This window comes from Caretta caretta, chromosome 12, assembly GCF_965140235.1.
Source record: "Caretta caretta isolate rCarCar2 chromosome 12, rCarCar1.hap1, whole genome shotgun sequence".
NCBI classification, from domain to species: domain Eukaryota; kingdom Metazoa; phylum Chordata; order Testudines; family Cheloniidae; genus Caretta; species Caretta caretta.
The window spans coordinates 25,688,856-25,714,126 of NC_134217.1; the positions used below are offsets into that span (position 1 = coordinate 25,688,856).

The 25,271-nt window shown below is 44.9% G+C and overlaps 1 protein-coding gene across 2 annotated transcripts in view; it reads right to left on the bottom strand.

Annotated features, from left to right (window-relative positions):
* The window catches only part of WTIP (WT1 interacting protein), a 118,767-nt gene that overhangs the window by 70,848 nt on the left and 22,648 nt on the right, over window positions 1–25,271 (bottom strand). The gene's annotated exons all lie outside the window — the stretch shown is intronic.

Consider the following 25,271-nt stretch of genomic DNA (forward strand, 5'->3'; position numbering starts at 1 on the left):
ACACCTCCAGGCTCCACTGAAGACAGACCCTAATGGTGCAGACCTGGCAGGGAGTTCTGCCATTGACTTCAGTGGTGTCCGGATTCTACCCTAAAGATCTGCTCCTGCTCCTATTGAAATCAATGGCAATTCGTATCAGTTTTGTACAAGAGAACAGTTGAAGATCCCAGCATAGCTGTGGCAATGCCAGTTAGCTACTGCTGCTGCAGAGTTCAGAGAAAGATTTGTGATTTGGGTAGGTGCTACAAAGAGTGTGGTTAGTTTTCTCATGGTAAGGGAGTGATAGGTGGCTGATTATATAGAACTGGCAAATTTCCATTGTTCAGATACTTTTCTTGATGAGATTGTAACTATTTTAAGGTAGGTCAAATATGTCTCCTAAAACTCTTGAAGCAACATTGAATTAATCCCTGACATGCTTGATTTTAATGGATTTGTGGCCATTTACACCAGAGATTAATTTGTCTCTGTGTCTTTAATAAGGAATTTAATACATAAAACACTGGTACAAAATTACCTTGTTTCATACAGATTATTTTTTGTTTTCCTGATATGTCCATTGGTCCATGACTTGCCTGATTTAACTGTGCAGTATGCAGTGCAGCTGTATCCGTGTTGGTCCCAAGATATTACAGAGACAAGATGAGTGCGGTAATATCGTTTATTGGACTAACTTCTGTTGGTGAGAGAGACAAGCTTTTGATGCTGAGGAAGAGCTCTATGTAGCTCAAAAGCTTGTCTCTCTCACCAGCAGAAGTTGGCTCAATAAAACATATTACCTCACCCACCTTGTCTCTTTAATTGTGTAGTGTAAATTAATAAAGTCAATGTGATTTTGAAATTACTTTAGAAGAACATAAAATACACTTTTGCTTCAATTATCTTCTGTAATTAAGCTACTTGTATGCTGGTTAAGGCCCTTTTCCTGCAAACATTTATACATATGGTAACTTTAAATCTTATTAAAACAACAAGGATTCCAGTGGCACCTTAAAGACTAACAGATTTATTTGGGCATAAGCTTTCATGGGCTAGAACCCAGATGAAGTGCCTAATCACATCAGCCACACTATCAGAGGCTCGTTCACCTGCACATCTACCAATGTGATATATGCCATCATGTGCCAGCAATGCCCCTCTGCCATGTACATTGGTCAAACTGGACAGTCTCTACGTAAAAGAATAAATGGACACAAATCAGACGTCAAGAATTATAACATTCAAAAACCAGTTGGAGAACACTTCAATCTCTCTGGTCACTTGATTACAGACCTAAAAGTCGCAGTATTACAACAAAAAGACTTCAAAAACAGACTCCAACGAGAGACTGCTGAATTGGAATTAATTTGCAAACTGGATACAATTAACTTAGGCTTGAATAGAGACTAGGAGTGGATGGGTCATTACACAAAGTAAACCTATTTCCCCTTAAAAAGAAAAGGAGTACTTGTGGCACCTTAGAGACTAACAAATTTATTTGAGCATGAGCTTTCGTGAGCTACAGCTTCATCGGATGCATTTCCCCTTGTTTATTCCGCCCCCCTACCCCCCACTGTTCCTCAGACGTTCTTGTCAACTGCTGGAAATGGCCCACCTTGATCATCACTACAAAAGGGTGTCGTCTCCATCTCCGTCTTCTCCCCCCCGCCCCCGCTGGTAATAGCTCACCTTAAGTGATCATTCTCCTTACAGTGTGTATGGTAACACTCATTGTTTCATGTTCTCTGTGTATATAAATGTCCCCACTGTATTTTCCACTGAATGCATCCGATGAAGCGAGCTGTAGCCATGAAAGCTTATGTTCAAATAAATTTGTTAGTCTCTAAGGTGCCACAAGTCCTCCTTTTCTTTTTGCGAATACAGACTAACACGGCTGCTACTCTGAAACCAATTTTTCTGGCCTCCCCATATACCTCCAAAGAGATTTCTCCTCCCCCCTCCTCCTCTTTCTGGAGTAGAAATTACCAGTTTTGGTATAGCATTAATGTTGCTGTCTCTCCCTATGGTTGTGTATTTTGACTAACGTACAGGGATAATGGGTTAAAAAAGTATATTTTGAAAAAACTCCTTTGTGTTACAAATTATTATATTTAAATAAAAAGAGTTTTACAAATTGCATGTAGTTTTCAACATTTATACTCTTAACTGACTTCACCTATCTCAGATCATGAAAATAGACTAGTCAGTTTCACCTTTGTTGTCTGATTCCCATGCGCTAGCAGGGGAATATTTAAACCTAAGCAAAACATTGTCTTCATTTAAATAAAATAATAATGAAGCTGTTTCTATTAATATTAGATTTTATGAAACCTTTAAAGTTTTTGGTGCTGAAGTACCTGACAATTTCCTTTTAATACCATTGAATCTCAATGCCCTAAATTAACCCTGTGATACCAAAACTCCTCCAGAGAGATCTATCCAACTGCCCTGTAAACAAAATTGTAAGAAAATGTTGATTCTGGGGCTAAGTATGAAATCAGATTTAATATAATAAATGAGAACTTTACTGTAGTAGGTTGACTACCTGCAGGAGCTCAACTATTACCTCTTTTTTTTTACCAATGATTACAAAAGGTAAGAGGACTATTATTTACTATAAGTTAATGATTCATTTGCTGGTGAAAGTTATTGATCCCTCTGTAACATTCTGATCCAAAAGTGCAGCCACTTCACTCAACTAATGTTGCAACAGACCCCACACATGACAAAGCCACTGTCAGAGCAGTGAGAGTAACCAGTGAACCCCTCTATCTTCCCTGTAACTTACTGGAAACTCTAGAATCAGCCTGGTCTCTTATGTCCTTACAACACCCTAGAGGCACCCTGGGGCAGGAAGGGTTGGACATACAATACAATAGTCACACATTCACTTTTGAAACACAGTCTGTTCTTTTAGCTTAAGGCCCTGGTCAACCTTTCATTTTATTTGGGGTAAGAGACCCAGATAAGAACAACCCTTTCAGAGTTCCTGTCACTACCACCAGCCATCTTCACCCATTCTGTCCGCCCTTTCATAACATTAGTGCACTTGTGACTGACTGCCACTGACATCTCAACTAGGAGGTGGAATATTCATGTATACAGACACACCTTCGCCCTTTTCCTGCTGATTTGTACTTCAAGGATGGCAGAAATCAATAGTCTACATTTTCCTGAAATGTCTCTCTTTGCGATCTCATTCACAAATGTCATTAAATGCCAGACCTACTACAGTCAAGAACCATCATGGCATATAAAAGCGATCACCTCATTTTTTTTAATCTGTTAACCCACTGGACCATCAGTAGGGTGACCATATTTCCCTATGCTGAATACAGGACACCCGGTAAAATTACTTGTATTCAAGCGAGTTCAATAACAATCAGTCAGAACTTTGCAGTACAAACGTTCAAATGGACATCAAGTTGACTGAGCCTCCGTTAAAAAGAAACACTGCGTCGTTGGATTATTTTTATTTACTTTCTTATCTTTAAGGCTTTAGGGTTCACAGAGTGAGGGGTGACACACATACCCCTATTCCCTCTCCCCCCCCCACACAGGGAGAGTGACACACACACACTCCCGTACACCTCTCTCACACAGCAGGGGTGACTGACCGACCGACCAACCGACCTGACCTTCCCTGCCCAGCACTCTCTGCCCTCCATGCCTTGCTGGGCCTCCGGGACAGACACACCTCTCCTGGAACCTGACTGCAGGGGCTTCAGCGAACCCAGCCAGAGAGGTGGTCTGTAAGGTGCCACAAGGACTCCTCCTTGTTTTTCCAGCCAGAGAGGTGACTCAGCAGGGGAGGGCGCCTAGGGGATGGAGCAGTCCCGTGCTCGCTCAAGGCAGGACCCAGGGCTGGGGGCTGAAGAGGGTGCTAAGCTGTTGAGCCTGCAGGTTTGGGACATGAACAGGCTGGAAATTCCCCCCCACCGGTGTTCCCCCCTGCCCCTGCCACTCCAGAACTTAGCTGAGGGGTGGAGTCTTCCCCATGCCAATGCTCTGCGGAGCTTTGGCACATGCTTGTCTCAGCACCTCCTGGCCAGCACCCCAGGCCGGAGGGTCTTGGGCTTTCCTGGGGCACCAGCCCAGCCAGAGGCAGTGGGGGAAGGAAGGAGCCTGCCAGCCAGGCTGCTGGTGAGCTCAGTGCTCTGACCAGTGTCTGGTTCTCCATGCAGGACTGGGAGTGGGATGCACCCTGCCCGGGGGGATCTGGTGGAGCAGCAGGGCTGGAGGGGCAAAGCAGGGAGAGGACAGTGAGAGGGGGAGCACATAAAGGGTTGATGGGTGGGCTGCAGAAGCAACACATAACTGGCCGCTGCCTGGTGCCTTCCTGCACTCACCAGCCACTGCAGCTCACAGCCAGAGATGGCCAGAAACGGGACAGGGCCCTACTGGCCGAGAGTCTGCATGCAGCTAAGATAGTGCTGATGGACCAGCAGGGGGAGCGGTTGGCCCCGCACGCTGCATCTTCGCCCCACCACCAGCCTTGCACACCCATTCCCATCGTCGGCCACTGGACCCCCCCATCCCAATCACTGCTGGTGGGCGGGTGGCTGGTGTGCCGGGATCTGGCCAGCAGCAGGATCCGCCAGTAGTGATGGTGGGGAGATGGGCAAATTGTCCCATATCTTCTGTTTTTAAGAAAAAGTTGGGACAACAGCAGGAGGGCTTAAATACATGACTGTCCCTTTAAAAACGGGACATCTGGTCACCCTCACCATCAGAAGCAAGTGAATTTTTTGATTGTGAATGGTTTATTTACACAGCTCTCCCCATCATATGATTCATTATGAGCAGCTGTCAGTTTTTTAGTTCACTTTCTCTAAAAGATTGGTCATTTATTGCAGGAATGAATGACCACAGAGATGACTGGCATTCTAATAAGATTTCATGTATAATTCCATTTATATATTTTGAAAAATATATATGCAGCTGTGGTGTGAGCTCATAATGCCCTGGAAAAATCACTAATCTGTAGGTTATTTATGATCAGTTTTCCACCAATCGCAACCCAGGCTGTGTGTTATTAGTTTGGTAAGAGGCCATACTTAATAGCAACACTGCATTTTGTTTCAGCTTTATTTCTAAATGCCTGTTGAATTTCCTATGAAGAATGTGCTATTATGGAGCAGGCATATCACATTCTGGAATTTTATTGTGTGTCACTGTTTGAATCTACTGTTTCCAACCTTTGTACAACTCATGTGCTTTTCTTGTCTCTCCTTTCCCATCAGTGTGATTATTCCAGACCTACAGCTGAGAATGTTCAGAGCTGCTCAGGATGGAGTGGAACTGAATGGGCAAAGGTGTCCTTTGTGCTCTATCCTGATACCAGGCTCATTGTAAATTAGAGCACTTTATGGATTGTGCTAATTTATGCCAGCTACCCACAGCCTCTTTAGGAGATCACAGGGATGTCCTGGCTGCAGAAAGCAGGGATGAGATAGGCACTGCCACAATGACTCTACCCGATCCAAGTATCCCCTCATGCAGGGAGAATCCTCCAGTATCCAGATCAGGGTGTAGGGTTGCTTCGCACTGCCAGCGTGGTGCAAAGCAGCCCCAACGCATCTGAGGATTGGGGCCATTAATTCTCCTCTGGAGTAGCCAGCTCAGCCTTCAGCAGTGAAAGAATGCAGTCAGTGTGACCTCACAGCCCATTAACATGGAATCGACTGCATTTTCATATGTAGATAATACAGACACAAGGAGATCAGAGTCTGATAGATGCTTGGTATCACTTTTAGCTGGAGAGATATTACATGGTGCTGTGTGTAAAGGCATTACTGGCATTAATATAAAGGTTCTGTGGGCGTGAGTATGGGATAGCTGCTCTCCATTAGGGCATATCCTTGAGCTCATACTACATACACTTTAACATTTGCTTGAAGATAAGGAAAAAATCAAAGTAGAGAATAATCAAGCACATATGCACAATGGACCTCGGCAAAAGAGCACAAACAATTAATGCTGGAAACTGAGACTTTTGATTGAAATTAGCTAAGCAAACTCCCCACAGCTCCCCAGATAGTATGAAACTAATCCAGTTCCTCTTGATGATGAATTGCACATACTTTCTCAAAGCTGCCTTACTGAGAAAGCAATGATCTGAATGTGACTGGGACAAGTCTTTCCAAAGCTGAAGAATAATGCTCAGTGACTGCTTTTTTGGAAGATCAGAACAGTGACACGTTTTCAGTCTAATACACAGAGAGACAGTTGCTGATTTAAGAATTTATCAACCCGGACAATGTTTTCAGATATATTCAGTGACTTTACTCCAAACTGAAACGGTAAGAAGACAGCACTATGTAATGAGCAAAGGTATCAATCACAGTCTGACAGACCCAGTGTGAACTGGAGAATTCCCCAGCATGCACTTTGACCAGAGATAGTTCCAGTCTGGAGCCTGTAATAAAAACACCCCTGGACTTGGTGAACAGCATTTTCTGGGCCCATATCTACTCTTGACAGGTGTTCACAGTGCTCTCTGGACCATCAAATTGTTGGCTGGAGATCTACATATTTCCCCAGGTCCCCTAATGATAGAGAAACCAATGGGCCAGAATTTGGTACCATGTTTTCTGTGATCCAGTTAAAGGGTTAGCAGGTGAGTAAATACACTTTAGGTCCACCTCCGTCCTCAATTACATGCATGGAACTCTCCTTGGGTCAAATTCTGCCCTCACTCAAACGGCACAGCCCTACGGCAGTCAGTAGAGTAACGTGAGTCTCAGAAAGGGAGCAGAATTTGTCCTGCTGACTTCAATGGGAGCAGCATGTGTGAGTTGGACGGAAATCTGGCCCTCTTTCTCTTTTCTTTAATTTGACAGTGTGCCATGAATCAGAGACGAACCGCAGCTTTCTTTCCCCCCACATCATCTCTCACTGGGATAAATGCTACATACAGTGTACAGTAAGAAATGCCCACGCCCTGTCATTATACATTAGGGTAAACTTAGCATTAACAAATAACACATGGCACAGATAAATCTTTGGCTACATGGTCCCATTCACAAAGCAATGGGAGAGCAAAAGGATTGGGCATGTATAACATAGGGTTATTGCAGGATCCATTTCTCTCTCACACTGGTTGAGAACTGTCTTTCTGCACATCAGCTCAGAGGTGGGTCAGGGCTTGTAGAAGGGCAGGAGGTTCAAACACACAAGGACATGGAGAGAGAAGCTGCGTGGGTCAAGTACATGTCTTAATTCAATTAAGAGACAGTTAACTGAACAAGACTGAGGGTAAAAAGCCAGAGAAGGGAATATGTGCTCAGCGGCCCAACCAGTGAAGAGAAGAAGGACATGTGAGGTAGGGAGTTGGATTAAATGCTTGTGTACCACAACCAGAGTCTAACCTGGATTGCAGCAGCCAGGAGATTCTGAACAGACTGGAGAGAAAAACTCCTTTCCCTTTTAGCAAATAACATTGGAGGGATCTTCAAATGTACAAGTCACATGCCACTCAGAGGCTGAGAGGAAGTATAAACCCACTCCCTACTCAGGCTCCAGTGGCTGGGGATGGTGGGGGAGGAAAGCCAAGCTTCTGGAACTCTCATTCTCAGGGCTCCCGCCACCTTCATCTATCAAAACTATCTCTTGCCAATAGGTTGTAATCCTCCAGTTACTAAGGCTCTAATAAGTTTTCTCAGTCCTGAATATACAATATAAATAAGTAAAAGCCCAATTCACAACAGATCCAGCAGGAGGATACCCAATTGCATAGTAACCACACATGACTGCACAAAAATCAGAGCGCGCTCCTTCGGTTCAAATGTGAATACACCTGAGAATGCAGAAGTTCCCCACAGTGATACAGGAAAGAATGGAGACCATTTGCAGGTAAACATTTTAAATCCCTGTTTTAAATCATAGGCTGTTCATGCCAGGAATCTTGAGGCTTCTAAGCCTAACAGTGGTCTGGCTCTATTTAAACAACAGAAACTAGCTCTGTATGATACTTTAGAAAGTAATGACTTAACATGGCAGTGCAAACTAATAGAACAATAGCTCACACAGGCCAGAGTGCTGGAACTGGCTACACTGAGAGAAGAAATGTTGTCCAGGCTACATTGGTACCTGGTAAAATTACTGTTTAAATGAAGTCAAAATTAGAATCAGGTCACGTGCGAGGAAATGAAGCTTTTTTAATTATTAAACCTTCCTCGGGGTTGCTACCAACCTTGTTCTCTTCCTCATGGAAACAGGATAAAGCTATTGCCACTAACTGGCTACAGCCTCCAGATATCTGTCTATTTTTATCAATCTACTAACTTAAATGCACTCCATCCCCATAGCATCTGTGTGTCTTATAATAGAAATAGCTTGATTACTTTAGTGTGTGTGTGTGTGTGTGGTTGGGGGGAAGCGAGTTAGAGAGATGAGTTTTGCTCAGTTTTATCTCTTGCAGAAATGAATTCTACAGTCTACCTCCAATTCCCATCACAGTTCTGATTCTCTCACCCATGAGCCTCTGTCTATTGGCTAATAATTTCATTGTTCCAGTAGGATATAGCTGTCATGGGAGATCATGGCCACCGAAGGAGATGCTAGGCCAATCCCATGAAGGATTTTGGATATCAGGCCACAGAACCTCGACTCTCTTTTATATTCATTGGGGAGTCAGTGCAGAGCACCAGGGTGAAGCATTTGTTCGTGGCATCAGCTATGGTAAGTAGATGGGAGGCTATATTTTATACCAGTTGGAGTATTTTCAGGGTAAGTGGTTTCATACCTAGATACAGTAAAGATGATGGTGGGGAATCTGAAACTGCACTGCTGTAGAACGTCCAACACTGCATTTCCCTGGCTCTACGTTTTAGCAGTTATAAGCCCAAAGAACATCTAGACAGATGGATTGAGGTATGTTAGCTACAAGTCAAGTGGACTACAAGCACAGCAAAGTGGAGGATGTCATGGGAGACCTTATCAGTTCTGATTAGCAGCTGTTGGAAATTGGAAGGCTTTTCTGCCATTTAAAGTAGATTCATCTAATCAAATGAAAGTGAAAGACACTAAACTGATGACACTAAGCTGGGGGGAGAGGTAGATATGCTGGAGGGTAGGGATAGGGTCCAGAGTGACATAGACAAATTGGAGGATTGGGCCAAAAAGACATCTGATGAGGTTCAACAAGGACAAGTGCAGAGTTCTGCACTTAGGATGGAAGAATCCCATGCACTGCTAAAAGCTGGGGACCGACTGGCTAAGCGGCAGTTCTGCAGAAAAGGTCCTGGGGATTGCAGTGGATGAGAAGCTGGATGTGAGTCAGCAGGGTGCCCTTGTTGCCATATTGGGCTGCATTAGTAGGAGCATTGCCAGCAGATCAAGGAAAGTGATTATTCCCCTTTATTCGGCACTGGTGAGGCCACATCTGGAGTATTGTGTCCAGTTTTGCTGCCCCCCCCCCCACAACAGAAAGGATGTGGACAAATTGGGGAGAGTCCAGCAGAGGGCAACGAAAATGATTAGGGGGCTGGGGCACATGATTTACAAGGCGAGGTTGAGGGAACAGGGCTTATTTAGTCTGCAGAAGTGAAGAGTGAGGGGGGACTTGATAGCAGCCTTCAACTACCTGAAGGGGGGTTCCAAAGAGGATGGAGCTCGGCTGTTCTCAGTGGTGGCAGATGACAGAACAAGGAGCAGTGGTCTCAAGTTGCAGTGGGGAAGGTCTAGATTGGCTATTAGGAAAAACGATTTCACTAGGAGGGTGGTGAAGCATTGGAACGGGTTACCTAGAGAGGAGGTGGAATCTCCGTCGTTACAGGTTTTTAAGGCCCGGCTTGACAAAGCCCAGGCTGGGATGATTTAGTTGGTGTTGGTCCTGCTTTGAGTAGGGGGTTGGAGTAGATGACCTCCTGAGATATCTTCCAACCCTAATCTTCTATGAAAGCCTGAAGCTAGTGCAGTAAATGCTCATTGCTTCATATAGTACCTGAAATTACTGCTGTGAACCATGAAATTACTAACTATCTGCACTGAGTTGACTCTGTGTTACCTGTTGGGAAAGAATATATCTTGGGTGCATCCACACCACTCTCCTTTATTCTGCCTTTTGATGCTCATGATGCTGATACTGCTTCACTTCCACAGGATGCGATTCACAGCCCTCTTGTTCTGATCGGCACTGTGACATCAACCCATTGGTTTACAAACAGTCGTTCATTTTTCTACTTTTTGGCCCTGTGTCAGGCAATGTCGGGGTGACTCATGCTCACTTGAGACTTAACGTCAGTGGCCAAGGACCTTCCTTCTCTAAGCACTGGAAGACAGAGTTGTTCTGGGGGCCCAGTCCCTCAGCTGCAGCACTCTGAGTTGCCTTGCAGAGGGATCAGAGTTTGGAGCTGGGTCACAGTCTCTCGCAGGTGAGTCAGCAGGAGTTGGGGCAGCTCCACTGGTGATTCACAAACATGAGGGTGAAGAGAGGAGCCTTCGAGAGAACACTCACAGCAGCAATAATGACCTACGCTGGATAACAGGTGGGAGAGTGATGCTTCAGAGAGAAACCTCACGTCTCTCCACTATTCCAACAGGCCCAGTGTTGCAGTGCTTACCACAGAGAGGGAATTTTGAGATCCACTTACACTGAGTACTGGGGTGATGCCCAGTGGAATGAGCGGACTGTGGTGGGGACATAAGATGGAAACATGCCTCGTTAAAAACCTAAAGGCTCACCTATCCCACTCATCACCTGGGGCCCAAACTTTGGGTTTCTGAGACTGCCTCAAGCCAAACTGAGGGAAGCAAGGAAGCCAGTCAGCAGGCTAGGGAGACAGAGTAAAGTGCCACTCTCACTCCAGCCCGTAATAGCAGAGGGTATAACACTAGTACTGTATATGCACGACTGACTCCTCTGCACATTTCTGGCTATGAAGCAGGTGTGCAGTTCAGCTGATTGGGGCGGTTGGGGGCAGGCAGTCGGCCCAGCTGTGCATTCACACAGATTTATGGAGACAGTAGTTCTTTGCTGTGTGCTCTCCAAAGGAAAGAAAAAAGTAGCAAAAGAAATGAGAATTCACTGCTCATGCTACACATACTAGGCAATGGAAGGGATTTGTCCAAAGCTTCAGACTACAACTGCAGTAGTAGCGACATGAAAGTATAATCAAGTTTGCTTGGAAATGTTTGTTTTTAATGAAGAAAAATATGGTAATACATTCCAGGGCTTTAATATGCACAAGCCCATTTGGTTGTCTGCAGCAACAGGTGGAGAAGATCATCTGAGCTCGGAGTTAAGGCTACTGCTTGCTCTGGACCATGGAGTCAGTCTACATTTATGCTGGCATAAATGAGGCTAAAACCTGGCCTTCTGTCTCTAGTTTATGCTGCTGTCTCTGGTAGCTTTGCAGACACCTTAAAACAGCATGTGACTGCTTACTATACTGGCCAATAAGTAAGCAGAGCAGTGAGACCTGGAGATGAAATTAGAAGCAATAATTATGAATTTTCTGGCTTTGTGAGGGTTTCATGCCCTTTTAATATTTGCATATCTGTTTTGCAGGCAGAAAACCTGCCTTATAGAGGCATATTTAAGAAGCCTGCTGAAAATGTTGCCCTTTGTGTTTATTGCAATTACATTCCTGTAATATACACATCTAGTGATCACAGCACTGAACTAAGCTAGGAACACCAAAATTCCAATGCCCTTTCTGACGATTCCCATGATAGTCTTGGGCAAACAATTTAACTGGCCCGTGCCTCAGTTTCCCCATATATAAAATGAGGAGCACAATACCTGCCCCATTGGGATTTTGTTAGCATTAACCAGGTAATGTTTATAAAGTGCTTTGAGGATGATAATTAATATTTAATCATTAATAATTAATTTAGCATAATTGTTTTGCCCAGTGTTTTGGGAAATGATATGCAAATCTCCAGAGAACAGCCAGCTAGACCTTTCAGGGGTAAAAGGGGGGGGGGGGGAATTGGAGAAGTTTATATACCACGTATTTGGGCATCTGTGAAACCAGAGATAGCAAAAATGATACCAAAAGTACTAACAATCCACCAGTACAGCCCCAAACTACCAGGCAAGTCGGAGATCTGAGAATATCAGTTGCACACTCTTTAAGCTGGAGAGACTTTTTCTTTTCATTACATTCGTCTGTCATTTCAACTGTGAGTCATCATTTTAATATATGGCAGAAAAAGGTCATATTACAGCTGCCTTACTTGACATATTTAAAATGGGTTCATGATTAAACAGGGAGTCTAGTCTAAAAGTTTCCAGGTGCACTTTTCTATTTTCTTAGATAATGGTCTATTTCCAGAACCAGCATGACATTCTGAAAAAAGCATGTCTTACGTAACCATGTTTGGTTACAAATTAAACAGGTCATTCCATCCTCTACAGCTGACATGTAATTTTGACACCTACACTCTAAAGGCACTACAGTCACTGGTTTGCCAATTGTGTGTGTGTTTTAGATGTGCAGGGATATAAATAAGATAGTTAAAAATGTGTGTAAATGTACATAGATTATATATAGGATTGGCAGAGTTCAACTTTTATTTTTTATAATTTTGATGAATTATATTAATTTTTTAAGATTTTTATCTATTTAAATGTTCAGTTCTGCAAAATTATGGGTTTTAAGCATCTTTTCATTTGTATCATTTTAAATTTTCACAATTTAAATTATGGGAGGGTCACAAAATCATTTAATAAGAGGAGATGCTGAGATTCAAAAAGGTAAAGCTTTATAACTGTTAAAATATTGTCAATATCACATATCCAAATACACAAAGTAAATATCCTCAAATAAAAACCCTCAGAAGTTCTCAAGCAGTAGTTTTCTTATTTTGCCAATCTGTAAATTTCTATTATTATTTATGGAAATTTGTTTTGCCATTTTGTGCGTGTACAGTTAAAAAAAAAATATTGACATTTGCCGACATTTACTGATAAAAATATAATCCTTCCAAGTTAAATTATATAGCTACATAGATAGATAGATAGATAGATAGATAGATAGATACTCACTCAAAGGAAGCTGATACACTACTGAGAAATGTCTCCTTACATAAGCTGAAATCCACTAGGCTGCTCCAAGTAAAGTGAATCTCTGAGGGTACGTCTACACTGCATAAACCACCCCTGGCACCGAGTGTCAGAGCCCAATTGACTTGAGCTCATGGGGCTTGGACTGTGTGGCTAAATACTGCAGAGTAGACATTCAGGCTCAGGCTGGAGCCTAGACTCACCCTCTTCCCTCATGAGGTTCAGAGCCCAAAAATTCACACTGCAATTTTTAGCCCCGGAGCCCAAGCCCTGCAAGCTCAAGTCAGCTAACCTGGGCCAGCCACAGCCATGCTGCAGGTCTTTTATTGCTGTGTAGACGTGCTCTGGAGGGCCTGTAAATACCGTAAGGATGAACAAAGGAAACTTTATGCCCTCCTGTAGGACACCCTTTATAAAGGACAGTTTCAGAGTGTTGTTTTTCAGTACTGGTTTTGCCATCTACAGCTCGAGAAGGATTTTCGTTCTAAAATAACTCCTCTGACACCCACCCCATTTTCCCTGAGCTTTTTATTCGACAGAGAACACTCTTCTCTGCCCTTGCAAGGCCCAATCCTGCGAGTGGCCCAGCATATACTGCAAGTACTGAGCACCTTTCTGTCTCATTTGGCTTCAGTAGGAATGGAGGTAGGGTGACCAGATGTCCCGATTTTATAGGACAGTCCTGATTTTGGGGTCTTTTTCTTATATAGGATCCTATTACCTCCCACCCCCGTCCCGATTTTTCACATTTGCTGTCTGGTCACCCTAAATGGAGGGTCACAGCTTTCTGCAGGATCAGACCACCAGAAAAGCCTGCCCCGATCCAACAAGAGGAAAACCCATGGGATATTCAGTCAAATATAGCAGTAGCAATAAGTAAACAGGAAATTCTAATTTTTTACTTTTCCCCCAGAGAAACAATAAAATACATTGCTATATATGCTGGATAATTTCCTTCCTATGGGTCCAGCTCAACAAAAACACACAGCCAGCTTCCGTAGCATGGAGGAAGCTTCTGTAGACTCGGCCACATTCCCATGTGTACACTGTTGCAGTTGTTGAGCTGAGATCTAAGATAGATAATCGGTATTTGTTGTTTCTCTCTATCAGTTTTGCGTTTGTGATAAACATCTCACTAGGGGACAGCCTGGTGCTCTGTACAGCTGCGAAGGGAGATGGCTTCAGTTTTTGTTCCTGGTTGCTTGCCCCATGAGTCAGCTGTGCCTGGGAGCTGGGAGGGTTGCAAAGGTAGCATTGCTCAGCCCCGTAGGAAAGGACACACCTCATTTTGCTTGCGGTGAGTGGCTGTGGGGGAGAGGCCTGATTCACCACTCCCTGGCACCTGGTGTCATCATTTATCCCGTGAAAAATGAGAACAAAATGGGTATAAAATGCTAGCAAATCAGAATTGTTTTACAGCCTCTTCCTCCAGGTGAAAAAGATGGCACAGGCTACAAGGCAAAGGAGAATCAAACCCATGACCTCCACTGGAAGGATTAAAAGTTGCACTATGCCGCTAGGAAAGTCTAAGGGTACATCTACACTGCAGCTCTCAGGGAGCCTCCCAGCCCAGACAGACAGACTTGCATTAGCACAGCCCAAGGGGCTTATTCTCCCGTTGGCTTGTTTGAGTAGCTCCCATTAATGCCCATGAAAATTAGCATGCCTGCTGAGGGGAGACTGGTGCAAATTTTCATCCCCAGGCACAAAGAGGTCTGCATAAACATGTGTCCATGTCTGTTGTGCCACCCACATGTTAAATTTGCATTGACAGACGTCTGCATAAGCGCACCTGAGTCTTCAACTCAAGCTATAGACACTTATCTCCTATGTGGATCAGGTACAGAGGGGGACACACAAGACACATGGGCCAGTGGGTTGCAGAGGAAAGACCTGCAAATGCAACATGCCTGTGCCCATTTTTCCAGGTGACCTGTTGTGCCTGCAGGCAAAACTTGGCCTGTAACCTCTACAAAGAAGCCTGTGGTCATTCCGACAAGTGCGAAGCTGCTCCTATTAAAGAACATGCATCGCGAACTAACTGTTTGGCACAGAGAGGGAAACAGTGATGAACTACTTGGGATTTCATGGCGAACATCGAAGCCTCTCTACTTTAGAGGAGAGGGGATTTCCTGGAGAAATAAAACAGTCCTTTAACTGAATAGAGCACTTGTGCTGGATTGGTCACCCCAGAGACAGATCTCCTTTAGCCATGAAAAAGAGGCCATATGGGCAGCTGGAGTAAAAGCTACCTCACAGCAGCACGGTCACCTTCACCGTGACTGGCAGGGATCACTTCTAGAAGCAGGCAGTCACTTCATCCTCCACGTCCATGCTGCTCTCAGACTCTGTACTGATACTGACAAAGGTGCTTATTATCAAGTGGAATTCTGGAATATGGACAGCTCTCCACGCGGCAGCAGACAGAAGACCTGGATTGGACTCACACGGGTAAACTAGAGGTGAAAAGCTCTATAATCCCATGGGCCGCCACTGCCCATACATTACTCACTTTAATGAGTAATTCCTCCGACACCAACGGCAGGCAGAGAGGAGCAGATGTGGCTAAATGTGTAGCAGGGCTTTTTCAGAAACACCTCTGGGACAATTATTTATTTAAGTCCTTTCTGGAAGCAGCTAAAAACAAACTCAATATTGAAAAACTATGGAAAGACTGAGCAGACCAAAAAAGGGTAAATTGTTAGGAAGGTTATTAGCTGCTTTGCTGGTTACAATAAATGTCTCATCCAAATAAATGGGATTTTATTCAGCTGTCACCGGTTTGAAAGGTTCTATGGAGTGTTGAAATATTTGTTAATTTATGACTTAGAGGATTGGAAAAAAAAATAACAGAAATGCGTAATCCTACAGCAATTATAGAGTCAACACTTAATTGATCTGAGGAGCCTCTATTCATAGCAGCTAAAAGGAGCATTCATTCCATTTTACATCACCCCTTGAACATGGTGTGTCGATGCAATTTTCAACACCAGGGGAAATCACTGAAAAAATTGAAACAGTCTGAATAATTTTCTCTATCTGTTTTTAATTAAAATAATTAGCCAAACACATGGAACTGATAAGGAGATGTAACCCTTTCCACCTCAGTGATGCAGTTTATAAACTGGCAATATTCGTATGTATCCACCCTTATAAAGCATGTTGAAAGCCTCCTACAGAAGGTACAATATTAATGCAAAATTATTATTATTAAATCATTGGTTCAAACCCAGCTCAGGGTGGCAGTGAAGTTCTCATCTGATGGTCATTCAGTGACTTATGTGAGGGGAATTTAGGGGTCCCAGTCCAGTTACTAGTAGTCAAATGTCCACATGGCCAGCATCACAACGGGCACCATTTGGAATCCTTGCTAGCAGACTCAGCAGAGAGGCCAAGGACTGACTGGACATGGAAACTCAATCCTCTTACTCTCCACACATGGACTACAGTGCAGTGAGGCATGTTGATGGCATAGGGTGGATGCTTACCCACACTGTACCTATTCTGTGATAGAGTGAGAACGTCGTTCTGCAGGGCTACCTCCTTGATACCTTCCACAGGCATTACAGTCACACCAAAAAGTAAACCACCAATCAAAACATTGAGAAGCATCATACAAGTTAAGATTTCAATCCTAACCATGTAAATTATTACTGGCCAAACTAAATAGGATTATTCCCTTCACTTCAAAGTCCCTTCTGACTCCTCGCTTTCATTTACACCATTATGGAATCCATTTGCAAATGTCACTTTTCCCCTTTTTACCAGAACTTGCTCTGTTTAAAACTTTTGCAGAGAACTGGCGATTTGGTTAATTACCAGAGTATTTGTCTCCATGACTCTAGCCTCTACCCTAATTATACCTATGAACATAAGGGAAGTTTTTGCTGAGTGAATGAAGAAAACACTGCTGTGTTGTTTCTGTACCAGTTAAGAGCAGAGCACTGAAACCATGCCTACACGTCCTTCCGCCTCCCCCTTCGGTGCCTGTAATACTGATGATTCCATCATTTTGGGAAAGGAATTGTTTGTTCACAGAGCAGATCATTGTTCACTTGCCATTCAACGGAGGCTGTTTCAATCTAGTACCAGGCACACAGAGGCTTCTCTGACTGTCCCTGACCAGAAACAAACAGAGATGGTTCTTCAGGCTGGGTAAGAAACACTAAACTAACTGATCTCTTGAAACAGTAGTTCCCAGCGTGATGGTGTCTGGTGGAAGCCCTGATTTTTTAGCTATCACTAGATTTCTATGAGTCAAGCTGGCTTTATTGCTGGCGTACTGGACCACTGTGGGTTTGCTGGGAGGATTTGAGAAGACTGACAATGCAGCCCGTTCCCCTGCTTTTCCGGGGACAAACTTACATAACGTAAAAATGTGCAATATCTATACAACATGGGAATGGTTCACCTGTGAAACACCTGGATTCTTACAACACCAGGTTCAAACCCTAGCAGAGGCAATTCAGCCCTTTGTCTTCTACAGTAGGTAAACTGAGATCCATGATGCTCACATGGGGGGGAAGGGGGTGAGGCACATCCTTCGGCTCAGCCCTTATATACTGAGGTTCCGTCGGGAGATCTAAAATCCCAAGGCACTTTTCATACAAACAGGGATGTGTCTTTTGACAAAGACGCTGTCGTCTTTCCCCCCTCCCCCCGTACGTGCACTGCCGACTGCCCTCAAACCCAGGGGCTCTCAACCTTTTCTTTCTGAGGCCCACCCCAACATGCTCTAAAATCTCCACAGCCCACCTGTGCCACCACAACTGGTTTTTTTACATATAAAAGCCAGGGCTGGGGTTAGGGGGTAGCAAGTAGGACAGTTGCCTGGGGCCCCCTGCCGCAGGGGGCCCCATGAAGCTAAGTTGCTCAGGCTTTAGCTTCAGCCCCAGGTGGTGGGGGTCAGGGCCTCGGGCTTCAGCCCTGCATGACAGGGCTTTGGCTTTCTGCCCTGGGCCCCAATGAGTCTAATGGCAGCCCTGCTTGGTGGGCCCCCCAAAATCTGCCCACTACCCCCCAGGGACCCCCACACTCCCAGTTGAGAACCACTGCTTTAACCCAGAGGGGACTGTTTTCCAGTGGCTGGGTCCTGAGAAGTACAAAGCAGTTCAGGATCCTTTAGGATGAAAGGTGATCTGTAATTGTACTTTGTTCCTACTTATGATTAAATGTGTGGTGTTGGCCCCTCTATACATCTGCACTCCTGCTTCTGCCCCCGCAAACAGGGCGTGCCCCACCTTTCCACCCAGCTTTCTCTGTAACCTCAGAGTCAATGCTCTGGCCTGGAGCAGGGGGAGGAAAATGCACCGAGACGATTTGTGATGAAAACTATCACTTTTGACCTCAGAGACAGTTTATTCTAATTTAAATTTTGAGACAATGCTCCCTTTGTTCTCTCAAACTAAGCCCGTGGTGAGATTCTCAAGCTGTGCCATCTGACAAGTTCAATCAACAATTTGTTGTGGGTTTATTAAATACCTATTTTACTACTTGGTGGTGGGGGGAAGGTTTTGCGAAATAACATTACAGGATGAAGTGTTACGCGAAGAGAATTGATTCTATGACAATGATGCTCGGAGGTCATGTTTGCTACCACTGTGAGCTGCTAATACTTATAATAACAGGACTTTGCACTTACCCATCACCTTCCTTCTGAGGATGTCCAAGTGTTTTAAAGACTTAAATTGATTAAGCCTCACAAAAGCCCCATGGGATAGGTAGTGTTATTATATAAGGCATTGCCTTAGTGCTCATCACCAGAGCATGAGGGTCCAGGTTATTATTTTTCATGTATTAATTTCCTCACTTTAGAATTGGGGAAAGTGAGATGCAGCTGAGACTAAAGGTGGGATCCACGAAGGGACCAGGTGTTGCATAACCGAACATCATGATGCCTAACTTTTTTGGCACCTGGAAAATCACAGGTACAACATCACAGAAACCACCAAGCCGAGCTAGGTGCACAAGCTCTCTATACAACGAATGGGGAGAGATAAGCACCTATGGATATGGGCTCAAGCCTAAGCCCCTTTGCATCTACACTGCAATTGCACCAACCCAGGCTGCAAGACTGAAAGGTCCAAGTATGAGTTAAACCACGATACAGCCCCGCTTGACTCGGGTTCCATGAATCAGCCAGAAATATCCCACAATTCCATGGGTAAATTTCCTTAGCTCTCTCTCTCAACAATCTGCAGTCCACTTTATTGAAAACAGAAGCCACCTCCCTTTTGCAAAGGGCAGCAGCTCAGGTCAGCATTAATCCATTCTCTTCTGAGCCCTGCAAACAGACTATCAGATAGCCTCCTGGGTTTGCAATGGACGGCAAAGGGATCAAGCCTTTTGCAAAGTGAGCTGCTTCCTGGAAACAAACAGGGCGGGCAGTAAAGTTTTCCCACAGTGCACCATGGTCCTAGGGCTAGAGTGGCCATATTTCGGGGGGGCGGGGGGAGGAGAGATATGTTTACTTTGACTCAGGTCTGAGCACTGCAGTCATAATGCCAGAGCCCAAGGTTGGAGCACACATTAGAAAAATCTTAATCTAGGATTAAAATACAATGTAACTGCTCAAGCACAGGGCTCCCTAACACAGGTCAGCTGACTCGAGTCCCACTTACCTCTCTCCGCAATAGGAGCCGAAGTCCAGGCTACAGAGAGGTACCTAGTTCTGCTTAGCTAGCCACAAATAGGAACCCCTCTCCTGGAGTCAGGTGACTTAGGTGCCTAAGTCACATCTTGAGGGATTGAGTTAGGCACCTGCCCCAGTCCACACAAAACAGCTGGAGGAGATGCTGGTACTGCCACCCACCTTATGACTTTTAGCCGAGTCATAAGAGCTTCCATCTGGGATGTGGGAGACTAGTTCAAGCCCCCCCTCTCTGCCAAAGGGGAAAAAAGGAGACCCCCTGTTCAAATCCTACCTCTCAGGAGAACGCGCTAACCATTGACCCAGGGGATATTCTGAGGTGGGGCTCCCTCCACTCTGGACAGATAATGCAAGAGTGATCGAAGCAAGTGTTTATCCACAATGGAATAGTCATGGGGCCCAAGAGAATGAGACTGACTCTGTAGTCCAGTGGTTTGGGCACCAAGCTGGGAGACCCTGGGTCTCGTCATCCTGCTCCTGTCATGTATTTATTATTTATCCAGAGAGGAACAGCTTCAGCAGGAGAGATGAAGGGAGCCTCACATCAGAAAATACATACATAGATATAAATTAGCAAAATAGAATTTGGGCCTGCTCTACATGACAGCATCCCTTTAAATTGCATCTTTAACTGGGGACTGTTTACAAACGGAGAACAAGGCGCATGTTGTTTCCTTCAAAATGTTTTTAAAAGTGCTGCAGGCAGCAATCTGTAAATAATGTTTCTTGAAGGCACAAACAACAAATTGTTAGTGGGGAATGGAGCAGAAGCCTCACTGATGAGATGAGATTAGGGGGGAGACGTACAGAAGTTAGAGGAAAAAACCACACTAAATAAAAGCAGGCAGCAAATGAGGCAAGTAAGAGGGACAAAGAGTGCTTTGAAATATTACATTTGGAATATAAAGTCAATGGCCCAACGCACCTCAGACAAGCTGAAACTTTGTCATTCCCTCACTTCTTTGCCCCTCTGGCCTTGTCCACCCAGTGATCTCCTGATGTGACAGAAGGTGCAGAGAAGGGTGGACACATAACATAGTCACACATCCTTGGATATGGGCCTACACTGCAGTGGCTCCTGAAGAACTGCTCCCTTTACTGTACTGTTGAGTGATTTGTCCAGGCGAGTTTTAAAGAATGAAAGAGAAAACTAGCTGGAACCCCCCAGGAAAAGGGCAGTTACCTCATGTGCAAAGGCTGGGACATGTGTACCAGGAGGCCCACTGTAGATCAATGAATTATGGAAATCTCCTGCATCAGAGCTGCCTGATTTTCAAGCACAAAACAAGTGAATGAAATTATTAGACGACAATCTACCCACCCTATGTTAGCCATGGTTATTCCCAGAGGTGGAACAAGGCAGTATACTTGGGGTCAGGTCCCCCTGGATGCAGAAGAAGAGAGTCAGTAAGGGACTTAATCTCTGGTGCTGATCCTCAGCTGGTGTAAATCAGCCTAACTCCATGGATTTTAATGGAATTATGCAGCTGGGGATCTTGTTCTCCCTGGGGGAAGAGGAGAAAGAGAGAGAGGCTAGGAAGACAAGAATGTGTGGGATGGAGCCAACAAAGTGTCCGGCTGCCTGGAGCGAAGAACCATAAGATATGCGGGGGGGGGGGGGGGGAGAGGAGGAACATGGGGGGGGGGCAGGTGGAAGAATCTGGAGTGTGCATCTCAATTTTTTTGCCCCTTCCCCACAAAATATCTGTGGATCCAGGCCCAATCTAGTCTTAATCCTCCTCTGTTGAATTCTAGCTGTGGGCCAGATTTGCCTTCTGCCACACCCATGCCAAACTCCTACTGACTTCAAGTGCCAGAGGGTGGGATTTGGCTCTGTATTTACAAGGTTCGCGAACAATGGTACAACACAAAATACTGTGTTAGTTAGACAGAGGGGAGGCCTACTGGTCTGAGCAGTGGAGTATGTAAATTGCAGCCGCTGTCTGACACTGACTCCCTCTAGCCTTTGGCAAGTCATCAGCCTCAGTGGCCACATCAGCATAACAGAGAGAGCAACACTTGCCTACCTCGCAAGTGTGCTGTGCAGAGTAACCAAACGGGAGCTGAGTATTTTAAGATCAGTTTAGTACTTCGTCAAAACAATACTTCCTATTCAACACTATAATACCCCCTTTCTCTGACTCAGGAACAACAGAATGCTCTATGGGCCCAGACAGTCAGTCTTTAACTAGGGAAAATTCCCTCTCACTTCAATAGAAATTTTGCCTGGGTATGGAGTGCAGGATTTGGCCTTAAGAGACAAACTTGGGATCAAGGTTTTTTTCCCCATAAACTCGCTGGAAACAACCCAAGCGAGGGTGACCACAGCTGAGTCAGAACACACGTGGAGTCATTCGGCAGTGCAGACAGCTGGTTCGAACTCACCCCTCCAATGTTCATTCCTCCTCCACAGGAGGACACCAAGTAAACACCCTGCAAAGTGTTAAGCAGAGGCAGCAGGGAAGGCCAGCACTGCACATGCTGGGCTTGCAGGGGGACTGCGTTGCAAGTCTGCGTTTTGGAACATCTTCAAAGTATTTGCTTTTTGTGAATGTATGCAAATTAGCCTCCGGAGATTGCCTCTTTCTGGGCCAGCTCCTCACTGGCCTGAGCTCCCTTAAGGCATGTAGCTGAGGTTGGGGGAAATGCTGGTGCTAGCGTTGGGGTATCAGAAAATGAACGGAAAGTTAACTTGGTTGGTAAATTCTGAAAGAGCCTTTTCAGGAGCTCCCCCCACCACAACAAGCCAAATCCTCTGTCCTGAGTCAAGCCTAAGTGAAGGGGATCAGAATAGGGCTGCTCTTGTGGTCTGGCAAGATCCAGGGATGAGAAGGAGTAGCAGAACCACTCAGGGCTGCCCTAACCTCTGTGGCCACTGAGCCCCCTCCCCCAGGGTTTGGCTAGTCAGTGGATGCACATAGTTGTGGATCACCACGCCTCTCCCACTCCTACAAAGAATGGTGGGTGGATTAGATAGCAAAAGACAAACCGTGCCATGCCCTGCTCTGCTCAGGGATATCACAGATCTCAGAGCCCTAAATATCACGATTTCAGAGTAACAGCCGTGTTAGTCTGTATTCGCAAAAAGAAAAGGAGTACTTGTGGCACCTTAGAGACTAACCAATTTATTTGAGCATGAGCTTTCGTGAGCTCACGAAAGCTCATGCTCAAATAATTTGGTTAGTCTCTAAGGTGCCACAAGTCCTCCTTTTCTTTTTGTAAATATCACGAGTATGCCAAGTCTTGGATTTGTTTTTCAGAATCTGCCAAAACCCATTTTGAGGGATTGTATTTGCTGGACCCAAGATTCATGATGCTCAGAGCTGGTCAGTACACTCTCATCACTGCTGGGTTTTCCTCCACGGTTCCTATCACTATCTCTCCTTAGTAAAAAAACAAAACAAAACAAAAACACCTTGTCTTCCCCAGAGTTGTGTCTAATAGCCTGGAAATGGGGGGCACACGCAGCCCTGGCAGTACAACCACCAGCTTCAACACCTCTGTAATTGTCTATAGATCAAAGAACTGATTGATAGCAGCCATTCACACCTTCCAGCACAACAACCCCCTCCCCCGCCCTTCCACCCATATCCCAGTGAAGTGTAAAATGTTGACAGCCTGAATGACTTACCTCCCAGACAGAAAAGAAGCATGTGTGGAGGGAACCATACAGAGCCCTTGGTATGGAAGGAAATGGGTATGGGGGAGGGGAAGAATGAGGGGCACCTGGAGTCCCTAGCTTGGGGGAAAGGGGCGCACAGAGCCCTTGGCATGGGGAAGGAGAAAGATGGACAGCAGTATGGGAGCGGTGGGAGGGAGATATAACACAGATCTCCCGGCACAAGGCAGAGTGAAAATGGGGGGGGAGGGAAAGACTGGAGGACAATGGTATGGGGGGGAGGAGGTCATGGGGACACACAGAGTCCCTGGACATGGGGGAGAGAGAGGTACACAAAGCCCTTGGGCATGGGTGGAGGGGAAATGAGGGACCCCGGTATGGGGGAAGGAGACACAGAGCCCCTGGCACAAGGGGCGGGGGGAGGAGAGGAGGCTGCAGGGAGTCCTTGAAATACAGGGAGGAGGCGTGCAGGGAGCTGGTGGGGTGGGTGGGGCAAATGGAGGAATGCAAGATGCTCCTGGTGCGGGCAATGAGTTAAGCCTACAGATGCAATGAAGCGTGAGACCCTCTTCTAACCTGTAGTAAAAGGTTAGGCCCAGCCGGTATTTAGGCTCCTAACCTGCACTGAAATCAATGGAAGTTAGGAGCCTAAATACCTTTGGAGATCTGGCCTTAGTAACCAAACAAACCCCTCCAGCAATGAGAACATAAAAGAAAAGCAGAGGTTTGCTGGTCTCTTCTGTAAATTAAGTCACAATGGAGCCACACTGATTTACAGCTGCTCAGGACCCGCACCATTCAAACAGGCACTAAGGGAGTGTTCATGAATCAGTGTGATCCTGGATTTCTCAAGGGTGAGTCTTCTTGGTATTCAAATTCATCTCCTGTCAAGGCAGGGAATGATTAGATAACCTAAAGCCGATAGCCAGTTTTGTACAGTATCAGCATAGACAGGGCAGATGAATTTATTAATGCATCATAATTCTCTTATTTACATCATCTGCTCCATCTGCTCTTTGTTATAGGTGTAGTAATTTTTAGGAACTCACTATGTCTATCTGTCAAGATACCAACTATTCAGACAAAAACAAAGCATAGATTTTCCCACCAAAGCCTGAAAGCAGAGAGTAATCTCATACCAGATTACTCTGTATATCTAGCCAGATGTATATCCACATACTGAAATGGAGTGAGCAGGCATGGCAGAAAAGAAGGTTAAAGATAAGATGGAAAGGCAAGTTTAACTTATTCCCTTATCTCTCATAGTGCAACACAAAGAAACAAAAACGTTTTAAGACTGACCCAAAAACTCCTCTAACTAGCCCCAACGACACAAGAATGGGACTGTCAGCAATTAGGGAGGTCTGGTTTAATTTACCAAATCAGAGCTGCAATTTCAAAATAAAAGTTTAATAAGTTGGTACCTTGTGGGGAGTTTGTTTTATTAGAGAACAGAATCAACTCCATTAAGTTTAGTGTAGCTTGAAGTGGGAGCCTTGCTAAGTATGACTAATGTGACCATCTGTGTTTCCATTAAACATATCATAATTGTTTAATTGTTGATTTCTCTCCTTTTCCAGAATTTTAATGTGTGATCTGAGCATTTATTTTTGGCACCACTTGGCTGAAATTTGTATCAAGCACTTCAAAATGTCCACAGTAAAACTGCAATTCCCTGAAGTGCTGTTGCAAGAACTCCAAACACATCATATATCATCCACCAACGTACAGACGCAGTACTCTGATGCTACAGAAACAGCATGTGAGAATAGCTAGGCCTAATAAAAATGTGCACATATGAAAATGTAGTGTTTGATGTACCCCAGATAAAGGGACAGTGTCCCGGTCAATAGGGCAAAGTTACTCTGGGAGTAATCGCAAAAAGAAAAGGAGTACTTGTGGCACCTTAGAGACTAACCAATTTATTTGAGCATGAGCTTTCGTGAGCTACAGCAAAGTGAGCTGTAGCTCACGAAAGCTCATGCTCAAATAAATTGGTTAGTCTCTAAGGT